The sequence below is a fragment of the Cydia strobilella genome, chromosome 3, assembly GCF_947568885.1.
Source record: "Cydia strobilella chromosome 3, ilCydStro3.1, whole genome shotgun sequence".
Lineage (NCBI taxonomy): Eukaryota > Metazoa > Arthropoda > Insecta > Lepidoptera > Tortricidae > Cydia > Cydia strobilella.
This window is the reverse complement of record NC_086043.1, coordinates 1,316,069-1,328,619: the sequence shown is the minus strand read 5'-3', so window position 1 is coordinate 1,328,619 and position 12,551 is coordinate 1,316,069. Positions and strand designations below refer to the sequence as shown.

General features: G+C 36.2%; 1 protein-coding gene and 1 long non-coding RNA gene across 3 annotated transcripts in view; both read left to right on the top strand.

Annotated features, from left to right (window-relative positions):
- Positions 1–12,551, top strand: part of LOC134755650 (uncharacterized) — a 276,948-nt gene that overhangs the window by 82,027 nt on the left and 182,370 nt on the right. The window lies entirely within an intron of this gene.
- On the top strand, positions 1,960–2,469 carry LOC134756253 (uncharacterized). The gene is made up of 2 exons (XR_010129109.1): positions 1,960–2,000; positions 2,345–2,469. It is a non-coding gene; the product is annotated as an uncharacterized LOC134756253 (long non-coding RNA).

Below are 12,551 nucleotides of genomic sequence, written 5' to 3'. Positions count from 1 at the left end.
GTAATGAATGGGCTGTTTCTCTTGATGTGTTGACGAAAATGTGTGTTGTTCATTATTATTTACGAAAACAAGACTTCATCGCGTATAAAATTTTAAATATATAATTACCTCCGACGTTTCGAGCAGGGCATTTTCCTATGGTCTCGTAGGAAAACTGGCTAATGATGACATCAACATTTTCTGGCTGCGCGAGTATTTCGAACTACCCGCACTTGGTCTTGTTTATTAACTTATACCTCGGAGGTAATTTTAAAACTTAACTAATTATACGCGATTTAGTCCCGTTTTCGTAAATAATAATGTGTAAAATACGTGAAAGTTTAAATCATGTGTGGTGCTTACGAAAATATTGTAGATATAGTAGATTGTTACCCAAGGGATGAAAGGCACTTATTTCTGCCTAGGTAATTTGGCGCTCAACCGCAGGAGCGCTAATAAACCAAGGCTGAAATGAAGCCTTTCACCCAAGTTAAACACTACTTTTCATTTCGAATACGAGGAAAGTTAAATACACGTTTTTTTTTACTTTTCTAAGTATAATTTTTGCATTTCTAGAAGGTACTATCAATTAACTATTTAGGTAAAAGTATCGTTATTTATGAAATGGGGAGTTATATATCAGAAGGGAAATTGTATAACACATCCATTTAAAACCAAATTTCAATTGCTTATCGTAAAAAAAAGGGCTTGGAAAGTAAAATGCCCTAGTGCACAAACGTATCACTTTCTGCACACTTTTTAGAACAGCAATGACCTTCTTTCAGAGCATGAGAAATGAAATAGTACATTATTGTCGAGGCTCGGAAGTAGCAACTTGCTGGCTGAGGATTTGTTTTAAACGGACGACCTTGGGAGTCCGTTTAATTGAATCCGAAGCCAGCAAGTAGCCTTCCAGCCGAGTCATATATAGTGCTTTTCTCAAAAATGGCGCAATAAATGCAAATATAATAGAAATATTTTACAGAAGCAACATTGTTATGTATATATTTTCACAGAAAAAAGTAAAAAGATTTGCTTTGCCGCCGTTTTATTTTTTTAATTTAAAATGGAAGTGTATTTTTCTGCTGAAAATACGCCAACCTATTTGAGACACCTAAATAGTCGAGGTACCAACATTATAATAATAAGTACTGATCATCTGTTTGGCTGTTTAATGGACCTATGCCTTCATTTGATATGGCCACTTCAACTTTTAAAAAGTTTGGAACTCGACAAATAATGGAATTTGTATGCAACATTGCAGTCCCGAAATCGAGACTGCAATGTTTTTAACTTTTTAATTTTTTGACAGACCATAAACTACGCACTTCGCGACCTACTTTTTAACCGGCAACGTCGACTTTGCCGTCCATTTTTGAGAAAAATAATATCTTGTCCTACTACTTTAGTTTTTTCAGATGAAGAATTTACGTGTGTGTAAAATGTCAACTGCTACAAAATGCTCCAGGTTATACATAACTTATGACACTATCTTGTAGTACGTATATTTAGTCGTGTGGCATATTTTACAAATATATTTTAATATATTACAAATTTCTACCAAGAACCCAAAGCACGCAGCTCATCTTATATTCAGTAGCTCACTACGAGTCCCACACACGCCCTGTCACATTTCATCACCGCTTTTATGTCAAAAATTAACATAAAAATTAGTTTACACAATTACTATACACTCGGAAAACAACCTTGATATGTTGCATAAAGGTTAAAAGTTGTATGACATGGAAAAACAAATAAATTCACACATCACTCTAAAATCAACCGTAATATGTTAAGTTAAAGCTTGAAGTTGAGTAGCAATAGGTATAAAAGGAAACGAATGGTCCAGTTAGGGTTATAACAATGTTAGGTGGACAATAAGAGTTGATCATGTGTGAAATGTCGCTTTTCAATTGAAAGGATATTCGGAAATAGTATATTTGGGGTTTTGAATGAGTGTAATGGTACCCATGGTTGTGATTAAACACAGTGTTTTTATTGAATTCCGTTAACTTCGGGGGGTGGTTAAGTACGTTTAAGAAAACTAAAAGCATAAGCTTAAAGCATAGCAAATGCGTTGGGGTAAGATTGAAAGGGGTTTTCATGAGGGGTAAGATGAAAAGTCGCCCGTAATGCTTCGGCATACGGACAACGTTTTGTCTTACCCCAACGCAAAAATAATTAAAATGTTGCATATAGCGTTGTTGTAACTGTAACGTAATTGAAAACTGTGACATATCAATGTCATTTCGAACATCGATCGTCCGAGATAGTAACTTAAAGTTTAGTATCAAATGTATGAACTCGTACTTAACTAGTAAACATGCCCTAAGGCAAGTATACACGCTCGTAGAGATCTTTTAAGATAAAAAAAATATTACCTCCGAAATGGAGTTAATTAGAATATCGGTGTCTTTGAGAAAGTTACTAGATTTAAGCTCAGGAATGCATCCTTGAAATTAACGGAAATAAAAAAAAATACGGTATATAGTGTCTGAAAGGCCCGTAGAAAAATTAATTAATTTCGCACCCATGACCATGAGAGGCTACAGTATGGGGTTCTACTGTGGGTTTGAAGTTATAGGCGTCCATAAGCTACCGTGACTACTTACCATCAGGCGGACCGTATGCTTGTTTTCCACCCGCGTGGTATAAAAAAACGAGATAGCTGTTATAAGTAGGTTAAATTTGACTCGTAAGAATTTATTACAGACATATTAAATGTATTAATAACGGGTCACTCACGTATTTTAAGTCGAAAAACGCTAGACATGTTTCACTCCGCCGTTAACGCAAGCTCCTGATGACACTGCTCGGTACGGAGTGAAACATGTCGAGCATTTTTCGACTTAAAAAACGTGAGTGACCCGTTATTAATATAGGTATAATCAGTAACAAGTTAATATAGTCTTTCAAATTCACAAAATATCATCCTTAATACACCGTGCTGGCTTCCGAATTTATCCAAAGGTTATCGGAAGTAAGCAATCGTGGCTGTATCTTTTCAATCATTATCTTTTTTCCGATTTGCTGGTTCCTCTAGCACCAATAACATCGTATGAGAAATATGTGTCTTATAACTTCAGTTTAAAGTTGATTTTGTGTTGTTTGTAACAAACATCCGCCGATTTTAGCCAATTCTGTGAATAGTTCAGAAATGGCACGTGCGTGTTTTGTTATTGGTATTTTTTTACTATTACGCAATAATTATAGCTAAGTAAGTAAGTATTCTGCTAGTAGTTAACATGCCTCATATTTGCATGACTTAGATAAATTAAGGTAAAACACCTTCATTAAAATGATTTAAAATGGGTTACCGTGATATAATAAGCTTTTGCGTAATTTTATCATGTTTGCTCTCAGCCTGAGAGCTATCAAAAGTTATATTAAAATTCGTTATAATAAATTATAAAAATGTACAAAATATTTAGATTACTCACTAGTATTTTTAGTCACTTTTGGCGACATGTTTCGGACTCGTCAGGAGTCCTTCCTCAGGCTCGAGTGCCCGCGGCGGCTGTACTTCGTGCACGACGAGCGTGCGTGACGAGTTCGAAACATGTCGCCAAAAACCACTAAAAATACTAGTGAGTGTAACCGTAGTGATCTAATTATTTTGAAATATGTCTCACGATAGTTTAATTTCGAAAAATGTACAAAATCATGCCAATGAGATTATATTCGGTTTTACTTCATTTATATAACGCCAACACACATTCATATTAATATTGAATTCATATAAAAGTAACTAAATAATATTTATAAAATACATAAATAAATATTTGTATAATAAGGCTTGCAATTTTTTTTAAAGTTAGTAAGCATATTTAAGTTTGGCTTCATTTAAATAAATTTAGCAAAACGCTTGTCTTAAACTTTTAAAAATACATTAGACTAGAAGCCGATACAAAAATGTTGAATAGTCACAAAAAACAAAAATGTATCCGCATCGGAGATTTATCACTAATATATATATGACCTCACACATAATATGTTGTATATAATTTATATTGTAATGTGACGTTTATAAACTCAATTAGTATGGACATTATAGAAAGGACGACAATCTCTTATGGCAGAACTGCAAAAGTGACCAGCTTTCAGCTGTAAATAGGTGGCGCTAGGCAGGCTCTGGGACATGAGTATGACATGTAGGAAGGCAACAAATAGCCCGACCAAATTACGTAGGTTGTTTTTGGTATTATTTCGGTGTATGGTGGCGCCGCCTAATTACTGTTTTTTTATGGACACTTTTCATACAGAGAGATTTTGCTCTTTTATATAGTCTCCATGTCAATTAGGTTCAAGATAGAACTGTCAAATCCGTCCCATATCTCACTAAACCCACAAGATTCGAATGATATCATCGACGGTCAGGTTGAGCCTTTTAATTAATTATTATTATTTATTAGTTATATCATCGGCAGTGATTTTGTAGATTTTTAAAACAGGTAATTAAGTAAGGACAAGGTTGGTGATCGGAATTGGATATTAAATTCTTATTTTAATATATGGCAGGCCATTTCGGAAAAAAACGTTATTTATTTCTTTATGTTTATTTTGCTACTTAAATTAAGTTTAAGTATAACATTTAAAACTTTCGCGGTTTGAACATATTAAATCACATTTAGAAACTTTTAATTATTAGAGAATTTTTTACTTTTCGTGGGGTAGTCACACAAATCTCTGTTTTGACATTTTGCTGGGACGTCAGGTTAGCCGCGACCACGACCAGTGAAACCTGTGTCGAAACGTCGGTGAATAAAGGTAACAAAATAAATTCGCGATAGACCCGTTTCTAAATGTGATTTAATAAGTTTAAGTACTACAAGTAAAATTAGATAGTGTTATTACTATATCATTACTCTGACTCTCATAACTACATATAATCACGTTTATTTTATTCAGTAAATTTTATTATTTTGGTCTCTAGTAGAGATAGAGTAGTAGATGGATTTTATACAATTAGGCTGGCTGAAATAATAAAGAACTCACTTTATTTTTCGTTAGGCAAGCATCTACTTTCATTAAAAACACTTTAAATCGCACATCGAATGAAACTTATTAAAATAATTTAATATTATGGTGCATTTCATCTCTAACATCTAATTATATCATTGATTAAAGTAAAAAATTATCTTAGAAAAATTACCCGAGAACATTCGCGGGGAAGATTCCCCGTAATTTACGGCGGTAATTTACGGTAATTTTGGTAATAAACTAGTTCCTGTAGACAGATTTTTTTGCAAATTTCAGTACAGATTGTATTACCTAAATAAAAATCAATTCTGTAAAAAAAAGTTTAAAAAAATTAAAACTTAGACAACTTTCTCGATAATTACCCGTACGGAGAACGTTACCGCGTAATTTACCCGACGATTCTCTTTGTTCTCGTAACTTACGGTAACGGCACATCACTAGTCTCTACCATCTGCTTTGGTCTGTTTTGCTATTTTAATAATTGGAATAATTGGAAGAAGGAGTGTACAGGTGTTTAAAGAGTCGGCAAAGCGCATGTAACACCTCTGGAGTTGCAGGCGTCCATAGGCTACGTCCGTATGCCTGTTTGCCACCGATGTGGCATTAAAAAAATTGGAAACCGCGCATTTTCATCAACTTTATCAACGCATGTTTGAATATACTATATTTTAACAAAAGGAATGCAATAGAGTCCAAAAATATTATAAAGTAAGTGCGGAAATAAAGTTCGTAAATACGTTCTAATGCTGTCAGCATATTGGCAGCAAAACCAGTTATATTCCTGTTCTTACATAAGTTTGACTTAATTCAAATAGTTTTGAAATGTCGTTCGTAACCAGCCTAATGGATCGATTGACAGATAAAACGAAATTCGACAGATTATATAGGTACTGTTCCAACTTGTAAATACATAATTAACAGGTTTTTAAATGTATTTATAGTGTTTTGGCTGATATATTTTGGCGTGACATAGTTTTGCAATTTGCATTTTCTTTCCATTATGAATTATGAATATATTCACACACCTTAGAATTTTAGAAAAAAAAACCGGAAAAGTGCGAGTCGGACTCGCGCACGAAGGGTTCCGTACCATTACGCAAAAAACGGCAAAAAATCACGTTTATTGTATGCGTTGTATGTGAGCCCCACTTAAACATTTATTTTATTCTGTTTCTAGTATTTGTTGTACTTGCTGTTAACACATTTTTCGTAAAAAGATAATGAAGATGGAGTTGGCTTTGAAAATAATTTTTACTTAGTGTTAGCTAAATCTGAATAACGACTGGTTTTTTTTTGTATATATGTACATACTAGCTTTTGCCCGCGACTTCGTCTGCGTGGAATTAGTTCCAGCAGTTAAAGTATAGCGCCTGGATAAAATATAATGGCAATAATTTTGAGCATAATATGCTTAATTGCTAACACCAATTAACAGGCAATTCATATTATTTCTAATTTTCACCCCCCTTTTCACCCTCTTTAGGGATGACTTCCGACATAAAAAGTATTCTATGTCCTTCCCCGGGACAAACTATCTATGCAAAATTTAAACTAAATTCGTTCAGCGGTTTAAGCGTGAAGAGGTAACAGACAGACAGAAAGACAGACAGGCAGACACACTTTCGCATTTATTATTACTATTAGTATGGATTTATTTTTAGTCTTAGGTTTGGTTATTTTACAATATGGATATAAAATAAAAAAATACACAAAAATAATACGAAATGTATTACTTACTTTTTTCGCATTAATCATTAATTTTGTTCGATTTGTAAAACGTATTATCATATCATAATTTACCTAAATTCAACCCGTTTTCTTAAAATTTCAAGTCTACGCAGGTAGGTATATACCTATTTATGATATATGTCCAATTTCCATTTATCGTGTTTTGCTAAAGCTCGAAACCAACACCAACAATAAGCCAAAAAACTAGTTATTCAACTATTCTCCTTTGACATAAATATTTAGGCAAATATCCAGCGTGGACAAGCCCAAGTTATGCGAGAGAAATCTCCAATACTTGGCACCTTTCAATGTCAAGTTGACAAGTATTCTATAATCTTTTAATTAAACAAGTGAATGGTTGATAAAAGTTGGATAAGTCTAGTGAATGGTTGATGTCTATTTATTGATGAACTTTACATGCCAATTCCAACGTACACTGACATCAGAATAACCATAAGAATAACATCGAAATGATGTCATTCAGTTATCGTGCATTTTGCTCGTACTTGTCCGTATGCGCGCGAGACGCACGATAACTAAATAAAATGATTCAAATATCATTTTGATGTCAGTGTACGTTCGAATTGGCCTGCTAGCTTCTGTTGAATTTATAAATAATTACTGTATGCATTTGCGGTTTCGTATGACGGAAGTATATGCTTTTTGTTTACTTAGTGGTTAACCTTTCGTATGCTCATGTCAAAAAATTGCCATATAAATAGCAATCGTGACAACTTCATGTTTAAGTTGAATATATATGGAGCAGATCTACTACTAAGCATACGAAAGGTTAATCTTTTAGCAAAACGAAATTTTATTTGCTTACGCTAACATTGTAATTATATTTTTTTTTACAGCTACAGGCTTCGTCACCTACTAACAAATGATATAATCCGCAACAGGCTTTGTCAATCTTAAACACTAAATTAAACTAGGCCAAGTCCCCACTTCGGACCGTAGCTGGTTCAAAAGTCCCCATGACACTGGCAGCGTTGCCCCGTTGAATTGCAAAGGAGATCTGTTGAAGCAGATACGATCCGGAGCGATATTTTTTTTACTAGGATAAAAAGCTTGTATAAATTGTAAGTGCCTGGTTTCACGGTCCTGGGCTTCATTCTACCTTGTATATGTGACAAGTTTTAAATTAACAATTCCACACCATTTCCAAAGCAAGTGTTCCCGCTTGTTCACAACGCTTTACGTATCCCTTCATCACAGAAACACCAGTGTGCATCTTCAATTACTAATATATAGTTGTTTGGATTCTCTGGACCAAGTTATACTAGACACATGCCCAAAAATTGTTCGACAAGTGCTCAATAACGATCTTACCGATAGCTAGCCATACACGCACGGATTTGCCCGTCGGATCTGCCTGAAAGATGTGTCTGGCGGACACAACCGTCAATGTGTGGCGAGAAATAGACACAGATTTGTCCGCCAGATGCCCGTCCGCTGCCCATCTGTGTCTATTTCTCGCCACACATTGACGGATGTGTCCGCCAGACACATCTTTCAGGCAGATCCGACGGGCAAATCCGTGCGTGTATGGCTAGCTGATCATTTCGTCCATAACCACTGTAACTTTTACACATAATCACACATCTTTCGATTCTGGGGGGTCATGATATACTAGACGTGCTGCTGCTTATAATGTGTGATTAGATTGGACCGGTCCACTTGATTGGCTGCGAGAGGTTATTCTAGATTACAAATTAACAAGGTCGCATTCTAACATATCTTTTGATTGGTATCATAGCCGAGGAAAATATATTGAGAACTCAATCGGTTTTAATTAGAAACATGATGTAAGGCTTTTACGTACTTACTAACATTTGACCGACCTGCAGTAGAACTTATGCCATTGCGATAAAGTTTATAATTGCAAGTTAAATGTGTGGTCGATGGTAGTAATAGCAACATTGTTAACTCACCATATTGATGGGCGTTTATCTTTGCATTGTCAGAGAACTGTGTGTATGACGATAGAATGTTTATTTGGCTACCCTTCCTCTCAGGCGGAAAAGAGCTAGTGAGGTGAGAGAAGACGTGCGCGAATCAACGAATAGCATTGGTGGTAACCATCAGACAACCGGAAGACGCAGCGTGGGAAGGCCCCAGACTAGATGGACCGACCTGGTTAAAGTCGCGGGAAACCGTTGGTTGAGGGCTGCGAATGACCGTTCGTTGTGGAGATCCTTGGGGGAGGCCTTTGTCCAGCAGTGGACGTCTTTCGGCTGAGATGATGATGATGATCAGACATGTCTTCTCCGTTTCACTGGATTACAACTAATGCCCGCACGTCTCCTCTCATGTCCGCTTATCTAAGCTTTAAGTTAAGTTCATGGTATGTACGTATATCCGTGATTTTTTCAATGTAGGTTTGAGTATATCTAATGCCCCTGGAATGGAACTTGGTTTCTTGATTTAGACTAGAGTGGCCAGCCGTTTAAAAATCAATTTTGTAGGCCTGTGTTTCTCGTTATAAATAGTAATTAAATCACTTTCTGACCTGACAGATACTTTATTAAAAAAACCGGCCAAGTGCGAGTCGGACTCGCGAACGAAGGGTTCCGTACATTACGGTAAAAAACAGCAAAAAAATCACGTTTGTTGTATGGGAGCCCCATTTAAATATTTATATTATTCTGTTTTTAGTATTTGTTGTTATAGCGGCAACAGAAATACATCATCTGTGAAAATTTCAATGTGATACAGCCTGGTGACAGTGCACATGCACTATGCACTATAACCAGTTTATTAAATTACTTCCAAATGAACCCTTTCATTTGGGAGTAAGAAGCGTGAAAGTGGATACGCCTTACTTTCACGTGGAAATTATTATTTTACCCATTATTTAGGCTAATAGCTCGTTTTATCCTTACTTAATGGTCGGGTATCGATATAAATCTCTATAGATCATGATGTGATTATGATTTTATCGAATTTCGAAGTTGAATAACGAGTTGGTACAAACGAGGTAGCCCTCTTGATCGAAATGAGATATCTAACAGATATCCAGTAGGTCCTTTTTCAAGTTTTTAATAATAGCATAGCAGTTTTACTTCAGTTCAGAATAAGCTTTCTGGGAAACCACGGATTTTGTAATGTGGTCTATCTAATTTTGCTATTTAAATGGTTTAGATTTTTAAGAGAATATATACATTTCTTCCTTTCAGTGTCAGGACTTTTTGTTTCTACTCAGTTCGAGTATGCCATTAAAGAGATAGTAAAAATCATTTAATTAAATTACCTCTTTAAAAACAAAAACGGCATACAAAATTGACTAATGCGGACTTTATATTGAATTCACAAGAAACTTAATACTCGCAGAATATCTTAGAACAAAGTCAATATGTCAGCTAAACCTAACGAAAATAGACCTTAATATCATAACCAGAAGGTTTGTAACGGCAGTAAAGTTATCGTGGTTTAGCGTTTCGTCGCGTGTCTACGCGCATGTCGCAAGGCGCGTGCGCAAGACATCGGCTTTTGCGCAGGGTAGTTCCAAACGCCTACTGAACTATGTATTCTGTAGAAAATTCGAGTCTTTTCTGGAAGACTCAATTTTTTTGCAATTTTTAATATGCGTTGTCATTGCATACAATTTCTGGTTAACAATAATAAGAAATGTAGGTAAATAAGGGTCCCCAAGCTCGGTTCTCCATACAAACGTAGTTACGCTCTCGTTTTAAAACGAGTAGCTAGTTTGCTCTGAAACTTTGTACTTACAATAGGATATGGTATATCTATGTCTGTAATTAGTTTATGTAGCTCCAGATACCATTGTTAAAATAATACAGCGAATTTAAGTTTTTCATACAAAACTTGTTTTTGCTCTATTTCGTTTGTTTTATAAACTGGAGCTATATAAACTAATTACATACCTAGATATACCTCATGTCATTGTATGTGCAAAGTTTCATTACAATCCAACACGTAGTTTTTAAATGGGAACGAGCCGAGCTTGCCGGGGACTCTTAAGATCGGCATGTTAAATTTTTGGTTGGGAAAACCGTTATAGGGTAAGTCTCGTATTTGTATATGTACTTCGCTCAGACACAGTCAGACACGAAGAGCCCCTTCTGCTCTACCGACCTTCTTCTGTAAGTGGAGTATGTGTACCTGTACAAACGCAAAACTTAAGAGGCCCACTGATTACCAGTACGCCGTACGATATCGGCCTGTAGAACGAAATTTTGACAGTTCCGAACAACTGACAGGCCGATATCGTCCGGCGGACTAATCAGTGGGCCCCTTTAGAAGCGATGAAAGAGCTTTTAAACGGTCTTACTTTTGATAGTTGGTCTCACATTCACCATACTTATTTTAAAGACGCAAATTTTTAGTTATATTCTGTATGTACTTTGAGTGATGGCAGGTGGACTAAAATGTTAACGGAATGGTGGCTGCTTTCGGATAAACGAAGCCCCTGGCGTGTTGGCTCGTTGGGTGGACGACATCCGGAAGACGGGTCACTTCTGTATGAGATTAGCTCAGGAACGGGACAAGTGGCGTACTGGAAGAGAGGCCTATGCTCAGCAGTGGACGATAAAGGGCTGATATGATGATGATGTACTTTCATCCATGAAGACTGTATTTTTTAATTCAACTCGTCACGACTCAAAAGACCCATGAAGTCAAACTACTTGTTATTTCTAGACTCATGAGATTCGAGTATTTACTAACACTAGTTGCACGGGCTTCGACTAACGAATTGCCTGAGGGGCTACCGCGAAAACCGATCTTTCTCTTTTACTCCAATGAAGGCGTGATTAGAGACACAGAGACAGATGCGCGCAATTTGCGAACTTTGATTTTCGCGGTTATAGCCCTGCACTCAGTACGTAATGCTATAAATTCAAACACACGTTCAGAAAGTGGTAACGGTGTATGAGTTTCGTTGACGCTTACTGCGTTTTTGAACTGGCTGTTAGAGTCATTGCATTCATCACTCGTAATGAGACAGCTTTAAGGTTATTTGAATTATTGATCTAATGCTTGCACAATTGTTGGTAGGAGAAATGCTATTTACGGCCTAGTTAGGCTTTAGGCTAAAGCGTAGGTACAGTCGCCATCAGATATATCGGAGCGGCCGAGGTGTTCACAATATCTGAATTCTGAACACGCACTCTAACGCCCTGACAATAGAGGCGTGTTCAGATATTTGTGAGCGCCTTAGCCGCTCCGATATATCTGATGGCGACTGTACATAGTGTCTATATACATTATGCTATAGTCAACGTCGGTTGGCAAATCGGTGAATTAAAAAAAATCTGTATTACCATAAAAGTATACCTATCCATACTAATATTATATAGGTAAATGCGAAAGTGTGTGTCTGTCTGTGTGTTACCTCTTCACACTTAAACCGCTGAACCGATTTAGTTGAAATTTGGTATAGAGATAGTTCGAGTCCCGGGAAAGGACATAGGGTAATTTTTATCCCAGAAGTCATCGTTTAAGGGAGTGAAAAGGGGGGGGGTGGAAGTTTGGGGAATCGATAAAAAGCAGATTGGATAAAAAATAAGCTACCCAAATTACTTACACCACGCAGACGAAGGCGCGAGCAAAAGCTAGTATGTATTTAAGTGGTAACTTAAAATATGCTAATCAATCCGAACGAAGAGATAGAATACGAATATGCTTCGGTTAAAATCAGTTGAATTTCTCCGAAGTAAGTGTATACTCATACAATATGATCGTTAACAAAACTTTCGTGAGACACATACATATTAAACATATTAATAACGGGTCACTCACGTATTTTAAGTCGAAAAACGCTCACGCGCGTCGAGTGTTTTTCGACTTAAAATACGTAAAATATGTTTAATATGATCGTTATTTTCAGACTGCGACGGTAG